Source organism: Macrobrachium nipponense, chromosome 22 (genome assembly GCF_015104395.2).
Source record: "Macrobrachium nipponense isolate FS-2020 chromosome 22, ASM1510439v2, whole genome shotgun sequence".
Classification (NCBI taxonomy): domain Eukaryota; kingdom Metazoa; phylum Arthropoda; class Malacostraca; order Decapoda; family Palaemonidae; genus Macrobrachium; species Macrobrachium nipponense.
This window is the reverse complement of record NC_087213.1, coordinates 80,857,846-80,871,032: the sequence shown is the minus strand read 5'-3', so window position 1 is coordinate 80,871,032 and position 13,187 is coordinate 80,857,846. Positions and strand designations below refer to the sequence as shown.

General features: G+C 36.5%; 1 protein-coding gene across 2 annotated transcripts in view; it reads left to right on the top strand.

The window, feature by feature from the left end:
* Positions 1-13,187, top strand: part of LOC135198822 (SET and MYND domain-containing protein 4-like) — an 84,886-nt gene that overhangs the window by 61,955 nt on the left and 9,744 nt on the right. The gene's annotated exons all lie outside the window — the stretch shown is intronic.

Below are 13,187 nucleotides of genomic sequence, written 5' to 3'. Positions count from 1 at the left end.
GACGACGAAAGCAGCAGATTCTTCAAGCAACCTAGTATCATCATTAGTGAGCGACTTCAGAAAACAACAAGATTCGTTAAGCAACTTAGTATCATCGTTAGTGAATAACTTCAAGAAACAAAACCGACGTGTCCTTTTCCTACGGCAACGGAAGCTTCGTCTCATTAGAATCATTCAAGAAAACATCGTTAGTGAGCGTTTCCGGCACTGCAAGAAACAAAACCGAACGCGTCTGCAGCATCGGATTTTCAAGGGCTCGAATCATCGAAACAACCGCACGGGGGAAACTGAAGCCAAACCAGGTCGTCCGCTAAATAGAGAAGGAGGACCAAGGCCGTGTGTCGTTATCGGAACACCGTGACTTCCCACAAAAGCAAGCTAAGTACAATTTTTTATTCATTTGGAGTAACTTTGAGTGTTTCCTTTACAGGTCGAATTTCGTTATTCCTGTGGCTGAAGTTACGAGACATTCTTAAGCTTACTTTTTTACAGAAATTATCTACATCATTGAGATTTCGCTACTGCGAGTTTTTATCTTTGAGTGTCTGTTTCCAGAAGTTCTACTGAAATATCATAATCATATACTATGTTAATTTTATCATTTTGGGTGATTATTAATCCCTTACGTAACAAATCATATTAAACAGTGAATATGCGTTTACGCAGTGGACGTCTGTATTTATACAGATGCATGGATAGGGTCGTTAAGCACCGTAGTGATTAGAAAAACACACAAAAAACAAGTGGAACACCCGTACAAATCTATATAAATTAGAGGTAACACTATTTCGGGTCATGACAATAAATGCTCCTTTGCAAAGTCCCGATCGCAGTTTTAGCCTTGAGTTTTTTGAGTTATATAAAATATCGAACCTCAATGACTCAACTTAACTTTAAAAATATGGCTGGATTGCAAGGAATAACATGTCTGTAAAAAACTTTCATCAGGCTAAATGCGCTGACCAGGATCCCTCACTATTTCAAATTTTAGCAAAGAATGAAGTACAAACAGTTAATATTGTATGCAGTAGTGATAACTTGTCTTATTAGTATCGCTCAGTTCCTAATAGTTCGTCATTCATTGCTTTATACGTAACCAGCAACATAATGCTAAAACACACAATATGTTGCCGATTTTGGTAATAAAGAGAAGGATCCTAATTATTTACAAAAAGAAATAGAAACAGTAGCCCGTTCAGAATCAAACAAGCAAACTCGGTGACTGTGTCACCTAGTCAAGCGGTCAAGGTCAGTCAAAAAACTGCCGAAGTGTTCAAAGCAAAGCAAATTCCACACAATAAGCGACTCTAGCAGAGTGGGGAAAAAGCGATGTTGGATCATACATCCCAAATACCTTTTTAAAATTAAAAAGGAATTTCCCTATGCATCACACGACCGTATAAAGTAATCAGAGCAGGTTTTCGTTTTTTTTTTAATACATAAGTTTATTATAAGTAGTGGTGATTAAGCCCGACTGTACGCGCACCGTAAAAATTAGAATATCTTGATTTATTTCACGTATTATCCTGTATTTACGGACTCACCGTCTGTTGTTCGAACTTCCCTAATGAGAAGTCCGGATAAGCGAGCGCTTACAGATACCTCTATAGTTATAAAAAACATTGATCTGTATCTAGTGTAATTGTAAGATCCATCTAGGGGTATACAAAATATTATCTTACATCCTGCAAAAATAAGGCGTGTTTATCAAATGAAAATCCTATAAACCTTCAAACATATTAAAATCAGTTTGAACAAAAAAGAGACAGTTAAATAACTTATATAGAGGAACTATACATTTGTCTCATCAATCGTAACATTGTTCAAATGACCCAACAGAATTCTCCCGCAACCACAGTCGCAGTTTTGCACGCAAAATCTCGAGAAGCATGCACCCTCGAATGTCTTAGTGCGTGTAAAAAGACTTTGCTGGGAAATGAAATTTTAATCCTTCCCGACACTCTGAAATATAACGATTTCCGCGAACAAAGCCCTAAAAGTATACATATCGTGGATACGGAAGTTATAAATATCGCATTTTTTATGGTTGCTAATTTTTAATCACGCCCAACCAGTCGTGGATGAATCTCTCTGATAATCTATCTAAAGTAATATCCGTAAAGTCATTCAAGCAGAGGTGATTCAGCAGAAATTTTTTTTTTATCTTTTACCTGAATACCAGGAAGTTTCTCCACTGGCGAGTGATCTCTGGAAAAAAAACGGATGTAATTTAACACAAAATACGGTCTAAGGACAAACATAAAGCTATATACGTACCTTCGTGTAGACTCTCAATGAAATTTCAAAATAGAGATAAATGACGAAGTTGAAAAATGTTAGTAATAGGAGCCATTAGGAAATCAAATAAGCCCATATAATTTTTCCCTCAAATGTCATGCCATAAAAGATCGGACTTGGCGTATCTGCGTAGATTTCTGTCGCTTAAACAAGGAAACGACTCCCGATAGTTTCCAGTGCCATGTAGCGACGACATCTTATCTCTGTTAGGTTAGAAAAAAAAAAATTTTTTCACCAACTTGGACTTACTTAAAGGCTTTTACCTGATACCATTACCTAAGTGATTGTACCTCATATACCGTTTTCAGCACACTCAGGGGGACATTATCAATTTTTACATATTGCCTCTGGCTTACGTTGCGCCCCAATTACAATATAGTGTTTGGAGACTTTTAGGGATAACCTACATGCCTATATGGATGATCTTGTAATCTTTTCTAATACCTTAGAAGTACATTCACATAAAGTAGAGCTAGTGCTACAGAGACAAAGACAAATAATCTCAGAGTAAAATATCTAAATGTGAGTTTTTAAAAAACCGAACATGTTTATCTAGGTTTTATGTGTCTGGTCAAGGTCTTAAAAGTAGTCCATGGTAAGGTGTCGGCTATTCATAACTTTCCGGTACTTATTAACGTAAAAGGGGGATACAGCACTTTTTGCGCTGTAGTGGGGTATTACAAATCGTATGTAAATATGTAACTCTTCAATCATGACAGCTCCTTTAACAGATCTTACGAAGAAGAGCGTAGATTTATTATGGTCTGAAAAGCATCAACAGGCGTTCGATATCTTAAAAGCGGAATAATGCAGCTTACCTAACTTAAAAATCCCTGATTTAAATAAGGAATTTTTTTTATTGCAACAGACGCCTCAGACCAAGGGGTAAGAGGGGTATTACTTCAGTCATATGATAAACAGTTCTTCCCTATAGCTTTTTATTCACGTAAACTAAAGCCCTCTGAAAGTAAATATGCAGTAATAGGCAAGGAAGGGCTAGGTATCTTTAACACTAGTACATTTTAAGTTCATAATCTATGGCTATCCTGATAAAGTCCTTACTGAACATGAGTCCTTTACCGAGTTTTTCAAAGGCTTTAATCACAGTCCAAAAGGAACTCGGTGACAAATGATCATTCAGGTCTTTGGAGCCAAGATAAGATATCTACCTGGGAAAGCAAATATCATAGCTGACGCATTATCCCGCAATCCCGCACCATACAGCAAAGAACCCTTAATTGGACTAAAAGATATAGAAACATCCGTGCCTATTGTTAAAACCGTATCTAAACAAGAAAATTCCTTAACCCAAGAGATCGCGAGCATTGAATATCTGGGTCGGAGCGCAGAACTGTTACAAACTGAACAAAGCAAGAGTCAACAGACATAACCAAAACAATAAACACTTTGAACGGAAATCGAGTCAGCAGCAATAAGCAAACAATAAACACTTCGGACGGAAACAGGGTCAGCGGCTAAGCAAAAAACAATAAACATTTCGAGCAGAAACCCTAAAGCAAAAGTATATTTAAAGTATGTGTATCAGAATAATGTAATCAAATGAAATTTTATATGTAGGTCCGTGACGAGGAAAACCCGAAGAACACAGCAGATGACTAACGACCAGGTAGTAGTAATAATCTCTTTCATACCAATCGTCATAAACTGGTTGCATTCCGTCATCCAGTGGTTCCCTAGTATGTCACAGAAAGCCAAATCACTGTTTTACTGGCCTACAATGCTTACAGATATAAAAAGCACATATCTGATTGTAACACGTGTCATGAAAACAAGGGACACACTAAGACACCTGTCAGTTTAAGGGCCTATCCCGTGCCAAATCAATCCTTGAAAGAATATACGTAGAATTATTAACAAAGTTACGAGTCTGACAGAGCAAATAAACACTTCTTGGTGTTAATAGTTCCTTGACACGTTATATAGAAGTAATAGCACTAAAAACAAACACCGCAATTGAGTGCGTTAGGAATATTTATGAGTGCTAAATCAGTAAACATGGAATTCAACACAGGATAATCCGACTCGGGTGGTGTAAATCAATAATAATCTCCTTAACACGTTGTGTGAATTCCTATCCATTAAGAAAACCAATAATATATTTTATCACCCAGAGTCAATCGGTTTGGTAGAATAACGGATAATTAAATAGGAAGTGTCAATGTCTTACGAGTTACAACTCGTGATGTTGGATCCGGACTGGATTATAGCGGTTCTCGCGGTTTTAAATACCTTTATCATTGATATCTTGTATCTATAGAATTGATGCCGCAAGTAGCCTTATACGGTACGCCGCTAGAACACTTTTCCACATATTCAAGCCACCCATTATTTATCAAAGATTATATATATATAAATAAATAAATATAAAAAAAAATAAATAAAAAATATGGATACAAGTGGAGTCAATATAATACACTCCGTAAGAAGTCGGAAGGGTTACAAATTATAATAAAAAAGGAATCACGATAATATCAATAAGCAAAACGTAACCATTAAATATCCAAATATATATGCGTAAAGATTTGAACTCTAACTTAACGCTTTAGTAATGACAAATAAGCTAAAAGTTCAAACACATATCAAAACCTACTGACATATTGTCTGTCCCGGTGATTTATATTCGTAGTCAATGAAAAAAAAATTAAATAAATAAATAAATAAACTAATAATAATAAATAAATAAAATAAAATAAAGGAGGGATTTTAAAGTCAGGAAGTCTAGAAGTGAAAATGTTATCTATGGAATAATCCTATATGAAATCTTATACAGGGCTAATAATATATATAGAATTTGTATGGAAACCTTTTTCATATAGTTTGAATAAGGAATATTTATTTAACATAATGCCAACATGAAACTAATATATTGTTCAATTTTGGTACTGTTGTTTTTTTTTTTTCAGACATTCTTCTCATGCGGGTGGAGAATTAAAACACTAAAATATCATTTGAAAATACTAAAGTCGTATCTCTTACAGCAAGTAACGTAACTCTTAGCTGGCTGAGAGCAATCTCCTGCCAAGTGACGACGTCATCATTGCCGTATCAGCATTTGTTCCTTTTAACCTCAATAATCTGCTTACACAGGCTTCATCTGTGTGTCGTCTCTGCTTGCAACAGCAGATTGACTGGAGAAAGGAATGCTCAGCTCATGAACTTCACATGTGGTTCATAGGTCACATGACAGGCCACATAACATATTCTTATCCGTGTGTGTAATGCAAGTAGTTAAGGACTTGCAATCATTTTGAAATTAATGAACAAAATAAGCAAATAGAATTTCTATAACAACAAAATGAATTATTTTTTTTTCTGAACCTCATAGACATTTAGAAGTATCAAGATATGTATATATGAAATATTTACTTGCAACATTAGCTTATTACAATTCAAGTAAAACATTCATGGGAAAATGTCACATTTTCTTGGAAAACCCAAAGTTTATTTAGAAATTAGTTACATAGTGGGTTTTTTCGTTGCATCTCCTACCTATTAATAAAGTTTTTAAAAAAATTAACCTCAGAGGATGCGCACGAGAAAATTGAATATGAAACTTTTGTTAGGGCACATAGAATCATGATTAATCTTCTCTTTGACTCTTATGTTGCCTGGCAATCTTACAAATAGCTCCATTTTCCACTTCTTTGTCTAGTAACTTACTACCAGTAATATCGAATTTTCTTTGAGATTCGTATTGATATCTATTTATTTTTTATAATTATGGATATTTTTACGAGTCATCATAGACCTGGATAGGTTCACTCATTGTTAATGCCATGGATAAAAAAGTTTGTACAGCGGACTCTTTTGAATTCCAAAATATCAGCGAATTCATGTGGGTTAAGTCTGGTCTAAATGGCTCTCTTCCTTCCCCTGTATTTGGATGTCGTCTGAATTTACTTTGCCCTTGTGACAAGTATAATTTCACTTGCAGGCTGATTAATGGAACCTGGTTACAGTATCCTGCAGTACGAGAGTTTCACATCGCAACTTAAAAAAAAAAAAAAAAAAAGTTCGTCGCAGCGGACGACTACAGTCAAGTAACAACCGCCTACAATGTGAATGGAATTTCATGGACTTCTTCGACCGACACTGTATCTCGTCGTTAATCTCGTTTTCATACGGAACGCTCCAGCGGCTGTCGGAATTCGACTACAAAAGGGACATACTTCCGACAATTACGACCCGAAGGATATTCAACTCTACTTTGCTGGCAAAGGACTCGTGCTGGGGATGTTTTTTTTATTCATCGCGAACGTAATCGTGTAGCTTAGGATGCAGAGAATAAGTATGAGCGCAAAAAAATAGAACGTTGGGACCCGCCCAGGCAAATTTTCCCCTTTTCCCCTTGTAACCATTGAAAAAGGCCGTTTCAATTGGCTATAGGTGGTTGTCTGGAACTGTGTAATGGACGAAAAGTTGTTCGAACGCTAGTTAAAAGTGAAGTAGTATAACCTCGGTCATGTATCCTATATATATAAAGTATCATGTATCCTATATATAAATGATCATAAATAACAGAATCGAAATATATTTTTTTGCGTGTACGCACTAGGAATCTATATATAAATGATCATAAATAACAGAATCGAAATATATTTTTTGCTTTTTTTGTGTACGCCACTAGGAATCTATATATAATTGATCATAAATAACAGAGTTGAAATATATCTTTGCGTGTACGCAATAGGAATCTCTTATATAAATGATCATAAATACCAGAATCTAATTATATCTTTGCGTGTACGCAATAGGAATCTACTTAAAGTGCACATATATTAATTATAATTTTATGAATCCATATACATATGTATAAACAAATCAGGTAGCCTATAATCAATCTGTTACCTTTTATCATACCAATATCTGCAGTTATTTATGAGTTAGTATATGAATTACTAATCAGATATATAACATTTAGCATAAAAATCAACGAATCAATCAGCATAACCATTAATAATTTTATCAATTCATATATGAAATTTTTTATCAGTTAAAATATGATTTTTATCATGTTTAATCTTCATTCTATGCAATTATCAGAGTACATTAGTATTTTCTGTAGCATAGTATCTTAATGAGATGAAGTGAAAAACTGTATCATTATATATCCGTGATCACTATTATTTACCAATATCATTGTTTTATATTTTATACTTGAATCCAATTCATGTACACCATGAATTTTTATTTACTTATATATATATATTCACATAGTGTCTGTATCACCCTCCTATAAGTCAAATGCAAGTCAAGTTTGAGTAATATTCAGTAGTTGGTTTTGGTAGCTGACCGAGCTAATGTAAGTGTTTACATAATAAAAATATGGAATGTTAGTCCATATATATAAAAGATTGCTTGCAGGAATGTGATCAGACTAGAGACGCTAAAGATGACGTATACAATAAAAGTAGGCTAAGATAACATGTCGTCACCTGTAGTCATTCATTTGTTTTGAAACAGTCCAAGCTCCCTGCTTGAGACAACTACCCCGACCTATTATTCAAACGGCCTACGTGATCTCTAGCGTGTCTCATTTGATTGTGTGTTCGTATGAAACTATGTCATCTGATAGTATGTTCATATGTTCGAACTACTGTCTGTTCCTTCATAACTTGTAACAGAGATGGTAGACAGGCAGAACAGAGTTAGCTATCGTCATTAGAAGACCTGTACCTCTTTACCTAAGCTTTATCATGTAGAGGAATAGGATTAGCCATCATCATTGGCAGAAGCGATCAAGCTATCGTTATTAGAAGACTTGTACAATCATACCTGATCTTCACCATGTAAAACTTCAGAAGAAATTATATCTATTTTTATACTTAGTGTTTTCTACAAGAACCTCACCGAACCATGAGTTTAACACATCGTCGTAAAGATAATACCGACTTCGTAAGTGATCTACAAAACCCCAGACACTCCATTGAAGATGGAAGTGCAATACCAACCGACTTAGCGTAAGTTTATCGCTAGTCTAACATTACCTCATAGGGCGCCTTATCATACAAGGCACAAGCCCTAATAGATATATTCATTAACTGACCATTCATAATCATTATAAATACTAGGTGAGCAAATGCTCAGATCAATAGCTGAATAGGTGTTGGAGTAGATATTATTGTGTCATGGCTCCATTATTAAGTAGAGTGATATCAAGACCATCCATGTTCCCACCCAAAATGAGATTGTGAGCATTAAAATCTCCAATAAGCAGGAACGGAGTAGGAAGCTGATTGATCAGTAAATAAATATCATTATAAGTGAAATCCAAATCAGGAGGAAGGTAGATGGAGAAGACTGTAATCTGCTTGTGTAAAATGAAATGTACTACTACAGCTTGAAGATGAGCATTGATTGATAGCAAGGAGTGTTGCAGCAACATATGTGCAATAATTGCTGCAATGCCCTTAGCCCTACCTCCTAGTTGGCAGTGGAGAATTATTTATGCTGTAATTTAATCTAGGATTATATTGTGTGCATCCAAGCTTAGTTTCCTGGAGACAAACAATGCCTGGGTTATGGTCATGGAGCAGCACCTTTAGCTCTTCACTTCAAGCCCAGAGACCTCTACAGTTCCATTGTAATATTGACGTAAAAATAATTTTTGGGCTTGGTGGAAGGCCCTGTGGATGGAGCCTTCTCATTTACTTTCGTCTGTTTATGAGCATTATCTAGGGATGATTTGGGAAGGATTGGTCTTGATAGGTTTGGTTATTATATTAATTTACTAGAGCCATTTTGTTTCCCTTTCTTTTCAAATTGTTTGAATTCAAGCTGGGGTCCTTGCATCAAGTTTACTACTTTATACCTATTACTAAGTGATGCAAGTTTAATTGGATTTGATGGAGGCGAGGATGAGAGAGAACGTTTCCTCTTTTGGTGCTTTTGCTACTCAGTCACTATTAAATCAGGCAGCGATGCGGCCTATGGCAACTTCAAGGTGATTGGGTCTAGTGCCAACCTATCCTCCTTGGAGGCTTGCACTCTAGCCTTAACAGGCCGAGCAACTGATCCAGATGGCTGGGCCACTACCACAGGGATTGATGCACCTGCTACATTAGAGGATGCTGCCCCTACACCCCACTAGTGGTAGATAGGGGCAGTGGCTTAGGAACTTGAGCATAGCTCCTAGGTTGTTGTCCTAATTGTCTTTTTGCAAAACCAATAGCAGAAATTTCAGATTTGTATATTTCACAATTTTTGTTATTGGATTTATGTTCCATTTGACAATTCACACATTTTACTTTTCTATTACATTCATCATCATGATGGACACCAGAGGAATTACACAAATTTTAGCATTTTTGCAGTTTTTTTGATGAGTGGCCATACTTAAAACAATGATAGCACTGCATTGGTCTTTGCTGGAAAGGACGTACTCGTACCCTTTCATTTTCAAATATGGCATGAGAAGGTACTTCAGAGTCTACGAAGGTTAAAAGGATTATATTGGCGATAGCTGCCTTTTTCACTCTCCAAACCGAAGTGGGACTCATTTCTTGAATTTCTTCTTCTGTCATGTCATACAAGTCTTTATCAAATAGTATTCCTCTCCCATAACTAAAGCCTAAGTGAGGTTTGATCTTAGTGATCATTTCATCACTTTTAATATCCAACCAGGTCAGCATATATGCTTGGATGGTGGACTTGGCATAAATAAGAACAGTGTTCTTCCCAAACCAAGAAATATTACCACTCCTTATTCCTAAGAACAGTGTTCTTCCTAAACCAAGAAATATCAACACTCTTTATTCCTAAGAACAGTGTTCTTCCCAAACCAAGAAATATCACCTCTCTTTATTCCTCCCACGCTTTAGGAGTTCTTACGTCTGCAAACTGCTTTCTCTCTTGTTTATCTTGAGCCCATATAGAGGGCAGATAAACGTCCAAGTCTTCGGGGAATTTGTTAAGGCTCCATGTACTGTAGCTTGACCGATTTGTATGGCACACACTTTGGCACATACTAATTGCCTTTAGAGCCTTGTCGTGGCTACTAAAGGGTAACCAGTTTTTCCATTTAAATTCACTATCAATAAAATTCATCCTGATTTCTGCAACAGTTCCAAATTATTTCAAATCTGTTGAGATCATTTCATAATCACAACTGACTGGCAAGTCTTCGATTTTGAGCATTCTCAAATTTTTCACACAACCTGGCTGTGTTGAGGATTTAACTTGGGATGAAGATTTCTAAGAGAGGTCTGTGTCTTTGATTGAAGTCGTCATCAAAGAAGCGTGGCTAGAGGGTCCAAGGAAGGGAAAGTCCGGAGGGGGTCAGATTTGTTATTACTGCTTTTTATCAATTTATTTTTGGAAAAGTCATTAACATTTGGAGCATCTGAATCTCCATGATGGGTGCAGAGGTCATCATCTGTGCCAGAAAAGCACCATCATAGGGCCCAGGGGTACTCAAATCCTTACAACTGCTAGACAAAGATTGGAGAGGGGAGGAAAAAAAATAAAATCTGGAAACCTTAAAAAGATATCATCAGCCTTTCATGGAGTTTTGTTTTTCCGCCAATAACACAAGTGAGAAACTGACTCCCAAATGTCCTCATCCCTACCCACAGGGAATGGCACAACATAATAGTTAGGAGTGGCCCAAGTGTAAGCCAAACTCGTTTGATAGGACTGAGAGTATCACAAGAATACTATCATCCTCACCCTAATCACATTATGGACAAACTGGATAGAATACTGGGAGTCCTAAACCCAGAACGAGACCCATCCTGGAATCTGTGGTCCAGTCCTGCAGAATAGTTTCTCCCAAAAACTCTGGTCTGAGCATTATTGGGCAGCTGATTGTCCCACCACAGTTCCTACTATTTATCCTTGGATATAAACCCATTCCCAGCTAAAGGCCTGTCCAGACGAGCGGGCGTAATCGCCGGGGAGCGCTGTCGGTGGTCAAATTCTGCAGGGCTTAACCGTGAGTGTCGTCCACACGGCAGAGGTGAGGAATGGGCGGACTTGCCCGACGATGCCAGCACACTGTTGAGTGTCGTACGAAAAATATAGTGGCTAGTATTGCTCAGAAAAGAAACTTGTGCTGCATAATCATTTCCGGATGTGTAGAGAAAACGAAGAGAGATTGGCTAAATAGGAGAGATGTTCACGGGAGCCACACAACAATAGTACGTAACTACAATATGCGTATGGACATGATTATGGAAACTACTATATGAGAATAGATGTAAGTACATTTCATCATGGCCAGTAATCCCATACACTCTTAGCAAAGGTAGAGCTATATATCAGAAAACAAGATACAAACATACGACACAGCAAAACAGCAGAGGCTCGATTGGAAGCAACGCTGACATTTTTTTTTCTCTCTCTAGCAACACACACACACACACACACACACACACACACACACACACACACTACACACACACCACCCACACACACACACACACACACACAAGAATTCGAAGATATAAAGAAACAATAACTATAAAGAGAGAGACTTGAATTCGAACAGAAATGAAGTAACAACTACTGAAATGGTCTACAAGAGAGAGAGAGACACAGACTGTTATTCGAATAGAAATTAAGTACTAGTTACTAAACCGGGCCACGAGAGAGAGAGGGAGAATGGAATTAGTATGAAGCAAAGTTGTCAAATGAACAACTTTTTTTCTCTCTCACTCTCTTAATGACAGAAGACATTTGGGCAAATGATCTTGATGAAAAGCTGGATTAAACAGGAATAATTTTGTTGAGCCTTTCTTTCTTGCCTTGGTAGAAATTGTCTAATAAGAAGTCCTATAAAAATATGTTTGTCATTCAGTTGCAATTTTTATTTTACTCTGGGAACTAAAAGAATAGTTCAAGATATTTGGTGTCAATATATATAGTGGTACCTCAAGAAACGAAATTAATTCGTTCCGAGGCAGCCTTCGTATCATGAGCTTTTCATATCTTGGACCGCATTTTACATGTAAAATGGCTAATCCGTTCCAAGCTCTCCAAAAACACCCCAGTAAATTTCATAATAAAGCTAAATTGACCTATAAACTGAAATACTACTGCAATTTGGACCATTCAATACCTAACTTAATACGTACTGCTAATATACCTGTAAATAAAGTGTATTAGTGTACATGGTATACAAGAAATACTGTACGTACGTATGTAGTAAAATGTGGAAGCTTACCTTTCAAGTGAGGCTATCTCCGAAAGTGGCGACAGAGGAGGACGACAAACGGCAGATACGTATGTACACTAAACTTTACGAAACACATACATAAACTAAACTTTACGAAACACATACATAAACTAAACTTTACGAAACACATTAACAAAACTGTAACACGTAACTTTACAAAAAACTAAAATTGAATTTTTTTAATTTGTTTTTATTTTTAATTTTTTTTTTTTTATACTTTACATTTTTTTTTTTTTTTTTTTTTTTTTTTTTTTTTTTTTTTTTTTTTTTTTTTTTTTTTTTTTAACAAAATTTCAACTTCTTCACCACTTTCAACTTTCTGTCTTTTAGTATCACTTGTTCTTCCTTTTAGCTTACTACTCCTACTAAAGGCCTCTTTAAAAAATAACTATCCAAGGAAGATTGCTTCTGCCTACTTTTGACAATGTTCCTGAAACGACTCAGGCAAACGTCATCGAACTGTGCAAGCATACGACCTGTGTAAGCCATTTTGGGGTGTGTCTTTTCTACAAATTATTGCACCATATGAAAAACAGCTAGAACATCCTTAATTTCTGCCGTTGTCATAGGGTCGTCGTCCTCCTCCTCGCAGCTGCTAGAGAACGACATTATGTTGCATGGCCTCCAACTCCTTCAGGTTATCCGTCGTAAGCTCCTCTTGATGCTCCTCAAGAAGGTCATTGATGTCGTCCTC